This window comes from Porites lutea, chromosome 2 (genome assembly GCF_958299795.1).
Source record: "Porites lutea chromosome 2, jaPorLute2.1, whole genome shotgun sequence".
NCBI lineage: Eukaryota > Metazoa > Cnidaria > Anthozoa > Scleractinia > Poritidae > Porites > Porites lutea.
The window spans coordinates 41,405,185-41,415,028 of NC_133202.1; positions in this window are offsets into that span (position 1 = coordinate 41,405,185).

Here is a 9,844-nt window from a genome sequence, read left to right on the forward strand (position 1 = left end):
CCACCGGTAACATAAGTTTCAAAACAACTGATTTTTAACAAGTGCTTCTTTGGGCTTATTATTAAAGTCGGGCGAGATGTGTCTGCGAGTTATGTTATTGATGTTACTGTAGCGTGCTTGTTTCTGCTCCTCGCTTTAAGAACAAGTGATCTTACATGTGTGGCGTGCCTGTTTCGACTTATGTTTTTAAGAACGAATTATGTCATATGTGTGGCGTGCTTGTTTTGACTCATGGCACGACTAGACTTCTGGAGAATGAGTTATGTTACATGTGTGTAGCGTGCTTGTTTCGACTCATGGTTTTAAGAACGAGTTATGTTACATGTGTACCGTGCTTGTTTCGACTCACAGTTTTGAGAACGAGTAATGTCTTACGTGTGACGTGCTTGTTTTGACTCATGGCACGACTAGACTTCCGGAGACTCCATCGGAATCGATGTGTTTCCAGTGGATCCGATGGACTCCATCGGACGACTTCGAACCCTCCTCTCAAAGTATTCTTTACACTTCTGGTTTCATCTTATGACTAGACTTCCGGTAACTCGAGTGGACTCGACTGTACTTCCGGTTTCATTCTTCGACCAGACTCCGTTGGACTCCAGGTTTTGTTCACTGGAATCCAGTCGAGAGTATTGGACATGTGTGCACGTACATCCCTTGCGACCAACGATCACGCCTGTAGAGAAAAAAATATAATCGACACTTAAAGTCTGGTCGACGTCTAAAGGAATATAAGATAACCAGTTTTGTTTGGAATCAGTCATGAAGTGATTTGTTACATGGCAAACTAAGGGGCAAACTATTGTACTTCTGAAGGGGGAAGGGGGAGGGGTCTGTGTGTGTGTGTGTGTGTGTGTGTGTGTGTTTTTTTAAGTATCCTGTAAGCGCATAAACCCGTTTGCACAGCTCTTCCAGCATTGTTGTAGCCACGCACGCGCATTACCTACGGTTTACAAAGTCTTATGGACCTACGATGACCTGCATACTAAGGACTGCTAATCTTGTAAAGTGTTGGAATGAGAAACACACAAGAGATAATAACCACCCTCAGAAGTAAAAAGTTGCTAATTGGCCCCCTGAAAAGAACAAAACCCAATTAAGCGGCGGTCCATCAGAAGACTTCTGGTGTGTGGGGAATTTTCCAACCGCATGAATCTTTTTTCGTTAACATTTTCTTGGATGATTTTTTTTAGGCCAGTGCATTTAAATTTAAAACTTTTGTATGTGTGTTATATAACTTGGCGTGCATGATTTTTTTTGGATATTTACTTTTCCCTTGTACGAATATATTTTTTTGTACTGCCCCCGCCCCGCCTTTAGTTTTCTACTGGTTCGTCCCTTATGAAATCATATCTTGGGTGTCGTCAATTCTCATAGACCATTTTGCAGTGTTTCTCTCTGTAAGATTTCTGGTGGGAAACGGTTTTCTTCCTAAGACGTCGAAGTAACCAATAAGAGGTCACGATGATGGCTAAAAAGTTCAATTAAAAAATATACCCAGTGGCACAGCATACAATTTTGTACAAGGTTAGAAATTCGTTTTTTTTTTGTCACAAGATAAAGATATCTTGTAGAGATATGTCTCTCCCAAACTGAGTCCATTCAAACTTTGAAGTTCAATGATGTCAGGAAAATTACTCTATGGGCGCTCCTTTTTAACAAGAAAATAAGCGGACCGAAACAGCATTACCATTTTGTCATAAACTTCTTTATTTGCTCTTTGAAATCCTTTTTCAAGTTCAGAGGGTTCATTTCTTTCTTGTCGCTGGTTGGCTATTTTGATCTTTAATGCCTGCTTGTGAAAGACGGCCTTTTTATGATACATCACTGCTTCTTTCTTTATTCTTGTTCATCCTGTAACAAACTAAAAATAACTTTAGTCAGACATTTCATATTAATTTTCGATACCAAAACAGATACAGTGTATTTAGATTGACTATACTTACTGTAGATGATCTATCCGTTCCAAATTCTTTACAAACCACATACCAAATCTTGTTAATAACTCCGTCGTCATTGTGCTCTTTCCCCAACTCGATTTCAAGCTCCTTCTCCCAGTTCCGAACCGTTTTCAACGAAGCTGTTTGCGAAACACCTGAGGTTTTTGCCTTTTTAGGCATCGGCTCACTACCTTCTGTATCATTACTGCTTGTAGCATCACCTAAAAACTTCGTAATGTCTGACATTTTTCACCGTTTTTGCGATTTCCTGCGAATTACACAAAAGCAAGGACGCCTGGGGCTTCTAAAAGCTAGTTCCTAGTCCCACGCAATATTTGGTGTAAACAACGTGGCGGCCAGCCGAACGCGTTTTCTACTCTTTGCTTTGCTCGAACCCTGTTGTACATGTCTTACGTGCTTCATTAAATAACGGATAGCACGGAAATTCCTTATAAAAACCCTGTATGTACCTTTACCTTGGTCTTTGTCTTGGGTCCTTAGAAGAGTACCATCATAGTGACCAGGGTCTGAAGCACTGTATGCAACATTTTATGGGTTCCCAGCAAGTGGCTCATCCGGAATAAACGGAACGTAATAGTATACGGGACTCCTGGTAATAACAAATATGGTAAAATCTACAGAAGGTCAGAGCAAACCTTCATAACTAAATCGCCAACCTCCCCTGAAAATGAACCGTATTCACGCAAACGTTCAGTTTCTGTATCATTATCTCTTCCTGTGAAATACCGAGGAGCATTTGGTAAAATTCATTTCCCTGAACACGGTCAACAAATAGCTGACGTAGGCTAAACACATCTTCGTCGACTGTGCCTCCTAAGCGTATACTCTTACAGTGCTCTCTAACCTCTAATTCCCATCTCCACTCACAGGATCAATGCATTAATTAAAGTTCGCTAGATTTCTCTCTAACAATTCAGTTGAGTGAATTTCTTCTGAAGAATCACATGGATTTCCGGTGTCGCGCCCTAGAACTGTCTTTCCAACGGACTGAAAGAGGGGTAAGTCGTATGCGTCAAAAGAACGGTCGTTGCTCTGTTGGTTAATCTTCCCTAACGTTTCATATAAGACACTGGCATTCTTAAGCAGTATCACTGAAACAGATTCATTGCACAAGTCTTCAATGTTTTCAAAAACAATTATTTCGTCAGTTGAAATTTGATCAATTCTATTTTTGTCGATCTCGCAAGCTCTCCACATATTATCTTATTGTATTTTCTTGCCGTTGTTTAGTGCTGATTCACTTCGCTTCATCAAGGTACTATCCTCTTCAATGAGGCTACTGGGAAGCAGGACAAAGGGCACCACTTTGGCATTGCTAACGTGCCTTCTTCCTTGTTTCTTACAGTTTACTGCACAAAAAATAAGGCTTAGGGTAGCGATGGCAATTTCTGAGTTTGTGCTTTGGGAGTTTTCTATTGTGAGAAAATAGAGGGGATTCCCGTCACGTAACGTAACGCTTTGTATACTGCAGGAGGTAGAAGGGCTTTGCTAACAATTTTAGCATTACCTCTAAGCAAGAAGAGCAAGAAAGATTCTAGAGCGAAACCAAGAGTCACAAAAAAACTGACAGTGCTTTTAAGTGTAATTAATTTTTTCACTACCAGATAAAGGTATAAGTCATGAGTTGGTTTAATTATTGGCTTGCATTAAACCTATGTAAAATTATATATATTTTTTAATGATAAGTAGATTTAGTGTCTAGCATTTCTTGATTTTTTTGCAAAGGCACGAGAAGCACGAGAATCGATCAAAAATCGTGAGTTAAACCTAGGTATCACGTCATCGCCTGTCTCACCGTACCAAAATTATCATATCTCGGTGAGCATTCGGAAGTCAGCCAAGCGCTGTCATTGCACGCGTGCTGAACAAGAATGCTGTATCATGACAGACTAGAAACAATAGAAAACTAAAGCACAAACTCAGCCAAAACGCTAAAAATCTTCAATGTTTACTCAAGTTTGGGCTTATAGAAGATAATGTCACAGTTTTTCAATGATCATGAAATTCAGAATCCGGGTAGTTAGTTAATCAATTGTGGCCCTGAAAAAATTTGAAGGAAAAAAAACTACGAATTTTTAAGAAAATGCTTTTTTCGTGAGAAGAACTCTTAAACGCTGACAAACGTCAACAACTAACTAAAACTATAATTTGTATATGTTTGCATTGCATATGTTGACAATATACACGTTTGCCTTGTTTCCTCTTTCGACAACAGTCCGTAACCTCAGCTCCTCCATCGTGCAAAGATTCATTGGCACAAATTCAAGAAAGAAGATCATCGTCTGGTACCTGTTGCTGCCCGTGAAAGTCCACTTAAGTTGAACAAAACTTGGTTTCGCGGATCCTTTGTCAAGAAACCGAAACTTTGTTTTTCGCTGTGGCATGCACATAGAAACTCTTCCTGTTCAAATGACGGATTTTCAGCTACCTTCGGCTGAAGTTGCAGTAACCTGACCAAAGGGCCGCCATATTTGATCTGGCAATATTGGCTAGGCGTTCTCGGCAAGTATCTCTCGGTGACGTCACAGCTCAAGGTAGAGTACAGGATTGACCGAGCAGAGAACGCCTAGGGACTAGGCTGGTATCCGGTGTTTCTGGCATACGAATCCGCTCTCCAGAGAGGTAATTTTTAAATACGCTATGAATCCGAAATCGTGTGGACTCTAAATCCGTATATTTTTTTTTTATCCGGTGACTTAACAAGATCAAGCCTGACGGGTAAGGGAGAGAACCTGGGAACGAGGTTGCCATCTTGAATCCGGTTTTCAGGGTACGTTCCGGGCTCGATCTTGTTACGTCACCGGATAAAAAACATCTCGATTTAGCGTCCATACGATTCTGGATTCCTAGCGTATTAGGCTGCGTTTTTTGGGAGAATCCAAAAACGGATTTGTGATCCCAGATCATACGGATTCTTCAATACCAAAAAAAAGGAAGATCCGAAAAAGGGTCATTTACCATGACGACGGCATGTCCTCGTTCTCCTTGTGATGAGAAAAATAGAGGGACAAAACCACAAACCGATCCTCGCGGCGAGGACAAGAAGGAAAAGCAACAAAAACTACGTATGAATATAAGAAAATGTATATATTTCGGTTTGAAACACAATCTTTCACGAATAGAATACACCTTAGGATGATAAAATTATAAGAATTTAAAACTGAAGCTGATGACTTGTTTTGTTTAGTAAGTAGACACTATGTTCTTACAAAAACATGACAAGTAAGGGTTAAAAAACAGTCTACGAAAGTAAATAGATGACAAATATGGAATGATATGTAACTTACTAATGGCTCAAAGTTAATGCGCCACCAACATAGAGGTTCATTTAGAATGTCATACATGTACGGCATATCACGTGTTCCATTTTTGTTCGCAAACCGTTTGTAAAAAAATGATTTTTTCAAATCGTTTCCCAAAAAAATGCTCAGATTGTGAATCTCAAAAATCCGCATTTGGATTTGATCCGAAGAATCCACCCAGAGTGTGGATTTTAAGGATTCATGACCCGTTTTTAATCCCCCCCCCCCCCCTAGAAAAAAAACCGGTTCTTGGATTGTCCCCTAAAAAAAGCATCCTTAAGAAATTTCCACCCTGGAGAGCGGAATCAAGCAGTTGCGGATTCGTATGCCGGATTCACCGGATGCGTGTGGACGGACGCCATATCTTCTTAGTTTTAGCATTGGTTGGTGCAGCTGGTGTTTCAGATCTTGACTGATTAGAACTCATTTCACAAACTGACTGATGATGATCTGTCCTGTCACAAACTCTACACTTCTTCTTCCGGGTACACTGGTTTGCACGATGACCCACTGCCAAACACAAACAACAACGTTCATCCCTCCTCAAAATGTTCTTTCGTTTCTGAATTTCCTTGACTTCTTCACATGCAGATGAATAATGTTCACCATTACAAAACGCACGACGAATTCCTGATCCATCACCTGACCTTGCAAGCAGTGAGTTAGCAGTTCCTGGGGAAAATCCTCTCTTGGGTGTAGGAGTTGTTTCAGTTCCTTTCTTTTCTCGTATCTTCTTGGTGTCACTCCATTCTCTAGCCTCAACTTCTGCCTGGATCACTTTCAACAACTCATTTATCTCCCACACATCCTTGGTAGAAACTCTAGCAACATAAAACCTTACTTCAGCTGGTAATCTTGACATGATCAGTGGTATGAGAAAACTACCATATTGCTCTGCTTTGACTTCTAGAGACTCCAAACCACGCACATTAATCTTGATTTTGTCATAAATAATTCGCAGCTGACCAGGTTTATCCCATGTACAAGTTGGCAACTTGAGAAGCTCATCCATATGAGCTGAAATGATTTGTTGCGTTTTACCAAAACGCTCATGTAAAATTTCAAATGCAGCCTGATAGTTAGATTCTGTCAATGTAAGACCTTGAATAGTCGGGCAGCCTGACCTTCTAACAACGCATGAAGGTAATTAAACTTGTCAACAAAGGAAAGGTCAGCATTTTTATTTACAGAAACTATCCCAAAATGACTTAAACAGTGTTATCTCACCGTTAAACTTTGGTAACACGAGCTTTGGTAGACGTGGCTTGGTTGTAGACTGACTATGACTTGATTGAGAAGGCGGAATTGGAGGAAGTTCATTTACGGAACTCGATGATGAAGGTCCGCCATCTTGACTTGTTGTGAAATTAGTTTGAAATGCAGTACTCGGTGATGATCCAGATTCACCCTGATGAATTTGACCTGAATTTTCTGATAGGCATGTTGGCTATCTTGCAATGGCATAGGAGCTTGATTTGGGTTATTGATGGCTTTATGTTCCTCCGTATGATGATTTTGTGCCGAACCATGTGAAGACGAAGTAGACGAAGAAGTCCCGCCATTTTTCACCCGAGCACGTGCGATGGCAATTTCCCCCTTTGTCTGTAGAATCCTCGAACGGATTTCATCCGCCACCTCGATTTCCTCTTCGATATGATCAACTGAACATATTTTTGCAATCTTCTCGTCGAATCCCGCAAGTAAAATTAGCTTTTCATCCAATATTTGCTCAACAACGTTCAAACGGCTCCACATTATAGCGGAGCTCCGGCGCGCGAAGCGCGCCAGCGTAGCACCATGGGTAATAAAATTTGGTAAACCATCCATCCGAGAAAATTTGGTTATGACGTAGCGTACGCCCGTACACTCTTTGTGGGGGAGGGAAGGGAATCAGGTGTCAGCCCGTCCGGGGGAGGAGTATGTAGTTAATCGCGCGGTGCATTTGTGCAACCCACCTGTTTCTTAGCGGGAAATCGCGCAATAAATGACGTGGCTGTTGTCGCGTTCAAAAACATGTTTACTTCAATTACTTCAACGGAACTACTTCATTGCATAAGGATTTTGTGTCCGGAGAGCTCAGTTTGTAGTAAACTGTTTCGAAGAAATTGTTATGGCAACAAACAATAGCGGATTGGATTCAAACTATTTGCTTGTAAGTGAAAAGCGACGGGAAAGAAGAAGAGAAAGGCTTAGAGTAAGAAATAACAGGCGCGCTAGCGAAGAGGATTCAAGTGGAAAATTTATGCAGCATCTGCGACTTGTTCACTGATAGCTGAAGCTGACAGAGTTTTGATTCATCTTTTGACGTTTTTACCTGTCTTTTTGCACTGGATCTACAAAATGAAATACAGCAGCTATCAACATTCCTTTGTTATTCTTGGCTGGCTTGTTTACTGAGTTGTGGTTGAGAAATGCGCCGAACGACAAAAAGAAATCGGGAATCATCGTTTTCAAAAAGAAGCTACTCTTAGTAAGCTTACTTCGCCTTGCTGGACCATGCGAAAAATCTTAAGCGATTCTGGCCTTATATACTTGATGGGTTTCCGTGCTGCATCTCGACCGGTAAGCTTGAGTAATTTTATTGCATTTTATGTGTTTTCTTTTTTCATGTTTATGCCGTCATTTTACGCACATTTGTAAGGTTTGCATCAATTTATCTGACCTAGTAAAGAACTTAAAAAGTCTTTAGACATTTTCTGACCACGACTAGAAGAAAAAGTTCTGAAAAATAGTTTAGTTATCCTAATGTTTGTAAAAACAGCGATATTCTTGCCTGGAGTTCATCTTGCAAAATAGCAAACACGGCGAAGGCGGCTTAAAACTTAAGGCTTAATTTAAATCTATTCGTGACTCAGCTTTAGTCTCTTTAGTCTTCGGGAATACAAATTGTTGACCTTTAAATGTGTCTGTGTATTATATTTGTTGTCTTGATTGTTTGTCAAGATCTCGTTCTTACATGATCGCTTTGCCAGTTGTTGTTTTCAGTCGTCCGTGAACGCGTTGGTCACGCTCTACGTCCAATGTTTATGCTCTGATTGGTCAAAATTTGACAGGTGAGTTCATGCGGAAAATTTATGCAGCATCTTGAAACTTGTTTACTGTGCCATCAAAGCTGACAGAGTTTTGTGTCAACTTGTCATGTTTTTAACTGTCTTTTTCTACTGGATGTACGAAATGAAATTCAGCTACCATCAAGAGTCTTCTGTAATTCATGGCTAGTTTGTCTATTGGGTTTTTGGTTGAGAAATACGTCGCCTGTCAAAGCCGGAAATCCGATTTCGGATGGCATCGATTCGTTTTCGTTTTTCACCTTGCTTGATTGAAAAGTCTGAAGCGCTGTAGCTTCCAGGAGCTGCCTGAGTAATTATTGTATTTGAGTTTGTTTTTTTCATATATCTAATTTCATGAAGCCGAGCGCAGTTTATGAGGCTATAGTTTATGCATGTTTGAATTAAGATTTGAGATAATGATCTGACCTATAGTATGAGGTTTGATTTAAGCTTGCAGAACTTTAAAAAGTCTTTAGTCGATATTTTCTCACCGCAAATAGAAAGAAAAAACGTTGCGTTTTTATTTTGGCTGTAGAAAGAAAGCTTTGAGCAATTTTTTCGCCTCCAGTTCATTTTTGAAAACAGCAAACACCGGGAAGCCGGCTTTAAAACATAAACTTAGGCTTTAAGCATAAAGACTCAGGATTCTTAGAGACACTTTAATACTTAATTGTCTTCGTGAATGAAAATTGTTGTCTCTGTAAATGTTTCACCGAATTATATTTCTTTTATTGATTTTTAGTAGTCTCTCTTGCAATTTACCGTTAATGTTTTCAGTTGCAGGACGGTACTCAAAACGTCGCGCGTATTAAACGCTTGTTAAGTTTACACATCGTTATAAAACCATGAAATAAAAAAAACACAATAAATTCTTTATTATGTTGAAGTGTTACTCTATATATGTTCATTCAAACACTCCACAGCTTGCAACTGGCTGGCCGTTATATAGGTGATTTTGGAAATTTTTTTAGCGGTTTCGCTAAAAGCCCACGCGTGCTTCGATCGTCCTGAATATTGAATGAGTGTAATTTATATTTCAAAACTGTGAAATACTGCATTCTGTCTGAGGCCCCCAGATTTGTTAGCAAGATTTTGTAAAGCAAACTTGTCAAACGGGAAAAATTCTGCCGGATTTGCTTTCCAAGTATTTGTTTTCCAGGCCTAATGTACTGTGATCAAGAGCCATTATGGACGTTAAAATGTGATCGAGGATGATTGCCAGTTTTTGGGTGTACATATAAAGGCCGTCAACTCGATGTAAGGTTTGGTGCACTCTTGGACTGTTAGCAAATTATTTTTCTCTGAAATCACTTAGCCTTAATCCCTCAAAACAAAAGTCACATGAATGTGCTCTAAAGTGAACTGATTTGTGGAATACTAGTTTATTGTTCGATTGAAATTACAAATTTATTAATGGGAGCTTCGCTTTTAGCCCTGGTTAAATCTATATATTATCTTCTAAATCGGTGTGTTCGAGAATTTGGGGGGAGCAGGGATGGCGCAGTGGTGAGAGCACTCGCCTTCCACCAAT